This window comes from Nuphar pumila, chromosome 7, assembly GCF_984573655.1.
Source record: "Nuphar pumila chromosome 7, dmNupPumi1.hap1.1, whole genome shotgun sequence".
Lineage (NCBI taxonomy): Eukaryota > Viridiplantae > Streptophyta > Magnoliopsida > Nymphaeales > Nymphaeaceae > Nuphar > Nuphar pumila.
In genome coordinates, this window is record NC_143255.1 from 22522257 (window position 1) to 22527209 (window position 4953).

Below are 4953 nucleotides of genomic sequence, written 5' to 3' on the forward strand. Positions count from 1 at the left end.
GCCCTCGAGTCCTTTAACTTCCCGTCGTCGCTGTGACTCGCCGGCCTCTTCATACCTCGCTTATCCATCTCTGCTGCACCTCGATCCCTTGTTTCCTCCAATCCGTCTGTGAAATAAGCACAGGGATTGATCTCCAGTGGGTTGGATATATGATGGGTCTCCCTATCTTTCGCTTTCTTTCTCAACTCTGTCTTCTCTTCTTTTTTATACTGTTTCGTTCCACCCTCGGTTTCCTTAAAGCTGTTTCGATCTTAAAATGTTATTATTTAAAACGTTTTCGGAGTAATGCAAGGAGGGAAGCAGGCGGGTCGTCTGATGACGTGAGGGGGTTGACGATGAACACAACAGCGGCCGTGATGTCATATCAGTGGCGTCATCACCAGAGCCATCAGCCCGTGTGTGTGGCAGACATGCCCCCACTTTGCCCTCTCCCCTATATCAATATTATTATCTATCATCATCTGTCATCTGTTTGCTTTTTCTGCGGGCCTTCTCGCTCGCGGGGCTGAGGAGGTTGGGCTGTGTGACGTCAAAACGTGTGTCATTTGAACCGCCAGGGTGGGGGTGGGCTCCTTTTTTCTTTTAATGGCATTGTTTAAAATAGATGGGCTCATAATGAGCCGACCTTATGTCTCAAATTAAAGTCGTAAATGAACGGCATTAAGAGGACTGGTTACTCTTAGGGTTGCCCTTTGACTTCATCCTTAGGTGCGTTAGTAACCGAGCTGGTAAACAAGCTGAATATGTGGTGTTCAAACTTGGTTCATTCTTGTGACAAGCTGAACCGAGGCGGGCTTCAGCTAAAGCAGCAGAGTTCAAGATGGTTTGTTTTACAAAAAATACATTTTCTTTTAAATTAAAATGAGTAGGGGGTTTAAATTCTAAACCTACTAATTAAGCTCAAACTCAAACTGAGTCATTTACAAAATAAGTACATTGACTCGAAGTTATTATTGCTTACGAGCCAAGCACTTCACTTCAACTATCTGAAGTAATAAATAAAATAGATGTTAAATATTTGTTTTACTAGTTAACAAGCCTATACGAGCTGAACCGAACTGAACGCCCATTGTTCGTGTTCCATTCGTTAAGCTTATTGCATAAGTCTACGAGCCAAATACAAACTAACCAACGAGCTGCTCGTCTGGTTTTGCAGCCCTCATAAAAGCACTTCTGATGGTAATTAAACTGTCATGGGCGGCGGAAAATCTGTTTTTTTTTTTAACTAAATCCATTTCTACTTATTGTTGACAAAAAAATAAAAAAGCAAAGAGATGATAATGTGATGATAAATCTTTCAGATAATCTAAACCAACATGAATCAATTATTAATTCTATATTGCATGCTAGGTCTTGATACTGGCATTGTTTGTGTTTCCTTGGGAAAACAAAAAGCTTTATTAACCGCAAAATACAAGGTTTAATATAGAGAATACATTTTTAATATGATTATCGACATGGGGATTATTACCATTTTTGTTCATCGTGAGCATGAAACACAATTTTTTTTTTTTGTGAAACTCGTGAGACGTAAGCAACCTGGCTATGGAGGGTTAATATATTGTTCATGATCTCTGTAAATGATGGATCAAACCTACCTAATGGTCCTAATCCCTACTCTATGATTGTTATGGGCTGTGGAGTGATGAGGATGGATGCCCTGTTTTGATATAGTTGACCCAAGGGAATTAGCATGACGGCTGAGGAAATATAAGGCAAGAATGAAGCTAATACTGCACACTATATATTGTATTGTAGCTGCCGACTTATCTGTAGAAGTGTAGAATTTATGATTTTGCACGACTGCAGGTGTGAGTTGGGTGAATGATCAGCATTGGCAGATGAGACGAAACTTGCTCCCTAAACCATAGTCACAAATGTCGGCGAGAGAAAATCTAGCGATATCTCAACGATTAGGTTTTTACTACGACCCGAGGATGCGTGAAAGACCCACAGTCAGAAACTTTGCCCCATGTTATCACAATATACTTTATAAATATCATTTATTTTCAAAATATCAGCCTTTATCATCGTATTAATTGATATGACAGAAACACCTGCTTACATGTTACCGTCACATTATTCAAAATCATTTTCTATTGAAAATTTCTTATAGTATAGATGACATCCATAAGGTCCCATCCAATGTTGTCAGTTTTGGTATCGGCCCTGAATCGTTTGGCCAACGATTCAGCTGTATCGGATACTAATACTCAAGTGAATCGTTTCAGTATCGGGATAAAAATAATAAAAAATTATTGTGTCAATCATTAAAATATTATTAAAATTTATTTTTGGTATTTTTATATTTATTAAAAAACAGCCATTCAGACTTGCAGCGTATTAATTTTCTGCCGATAATCCGCATATCAGATTATAGGCATCGATACTGACAACACACATATATATATATGTTTACCAGCAAAAAAATTATTTGCTGGTTTGAACTATAGGCATTTTCAATGCTTTTTTTTTAGAAATCAACTGTTGGATCATGTATTTATTTTATCAACAAATGTGATTTTTTATGATTGAATATTTAGGAAAATTTTGAGCTATTGATTTTCAAGCCTTAAAAAATCATTCTTATACATTGTAATCGATGATCCAAGAGTTGGTTTCTATAAAACCAAGAATCTAAATCACATCCGTATGGAAAAATTATAAAAGAAGAATAAAAAAAAACATGAAAATCTTAGCTCAAACCAGCAAAAATGTTTTACCGGTAAACATATTATTGTTTCCCATAATAGGGTGTATATTAAGACAATAAAGTGTCTGATGATTTTTGGAAAATATCACGTCGTTGATCGTGTGCAATCAATGACGGGCTTTTCTTAAGCTTTTTACACTTTTAGCACTTGGACCACGCTAAAAGTGTAATATTACTTAAAAAAAAAATAGATGCAGGCATGCCCAACATTACGGTGGCTCATATATATATATATATATATATATATATATATATATATATATATATATATATATATATATATATATATATATATATATATATATATATATATATACACACTAAAAAGAGTAACAATGGACGGTTTAAAGTAATATTACACTTTTAGGGCGGTCCAAGAAAAACATGTATTAACGACGGACATTGTCCGTCGCTAATACATTGCAACATCCATCGCTAACGTGTTTAGCTACAGCTTAGCGACGGATCGCATCCATCACATAATTCTAATCGCTAAACTGCGATAGATTTTATCTGCCCTTAATCCATCGTTAATTAGCGACGGATTAGCGATGAACATGATCAATCATTAATCTGAGACAGATTTGGTTATGCAACAGATTATATTTTGTCGCTTGTCTGTCGCTGCAATAACGACGGATTAGCGACAAAATATAATCCATCGCAAAACATCAAAAATTCATATTAGCGATGAATATTATCCGTTGCTAATCCGTTGCCAAATTTCAAAAAAAAAATTAAAAAGAGCCCTGGGGCGTGCACCTCATACGCCTTAAAGCGCATGCCTCGAGGCGAGGCGCGCCTCAAAAATTTTTTTTTTGCAGAATGGACTGAAGTCTGGGCCTTCCATTTTTCCCATAAGATGCTCAATCCCGGCATTCACACACCAAAAGTTAGATGCAAGGTTAAGAATGTGAAATCTGCAGAGGCTGAGAAAATATTTAGCGGAACTAGAAAAGAAAACAAACGATAGAACTCTTAATATTTCTTTTCTTTCAAGAGGGAATAAGAAAAAACCTGACAAAAAAATCACCAACGACACATTGGTTTGACCGGGCCCTCCTATTCTGGAACCAATTATACACATTGGTTTATGAAATTGGTCCATGTTGCAATAGTTCAGAGACTATCTCTTTTATCTTTTGCTTGCTAGATGTTCCATTTCCTTGTTCAAAGATATTCTCAAGTACTTGAAGCTGCATCTAGCTTGGTGTCCAACGCTGTCTCGTGATGATTTTATGGCCAGTAGCCATCAATGGATCACAATACATATTCCCCAGCCTCATTTCTGAAACACCACAAAATGAAATTAATATCAGAAAGGCACTAGTGAAATTAATATTAGCTCAAGAATCTCAATGGATATATAAATAATTACAATTGGCCCAAATATTAGAAAAAATAGAGGAAAATAGCAGAGATTTCACACAGGCAGGAACAAAAAACATTTTACAAGACTGTGTGATCATGATAGAGAAAAAATGCAGAACATAAAAGCCTAATATTAATTTTCAAACTAAAGATACCCCTGGAGCAGGGGAAAATCTTGGTAAAGATCACTAGAGACTTACCAAAAGCATACCCTCGGCTAGACTTTTCAAACAAATTAAAAATAAATATTCAGTAAAAAATTAACATTAAAGTTAACAAAAGTAGCTTCTGTAATAAAACGCCCAAGTAAGCACAAGAAACTAAAACTAGGATTTATGAATGGACTGGATCTCTGAACGTAGTGAGGTCTTTAATAGACTTTTGGAGGTGAAGTTTGCTGCAAACTATCCAAGTCCTAAACACAATTTAAGCATATTATTTAGTAAAGAGATCATCTCTTATGCAGTACTCACAGCAGTCTTGTAACGAACCATCTATCTCAAGGAGAAAGGAACAATGTTCTCTAAAAAAAGAGCATTTCAAATCAAAATTGAAAATCTATCACAAAGATATACGTAATAGAACTTCAACAAATATGCTATTAGAAACAGAGGCTCAACTCTCTATCATCGTTGCAGTAATTTTACTTCATCAATGCAATGCAAGCAAAATCATTTGCAATCTCAACTACTAGATCTATCAGCAGTAATTTCACTACAGAACATCCAGGAAAGCAGAAAATATTTCACGAATCAACAATGTATGAACTATCTAAGACCTTGCACCACACAAAATGCTCCAAAGGCGCAATTACAAGCATCAGTTCTTCACATCCTCCACTCATTAACTCAAAGAACCCAGCTTAAAGA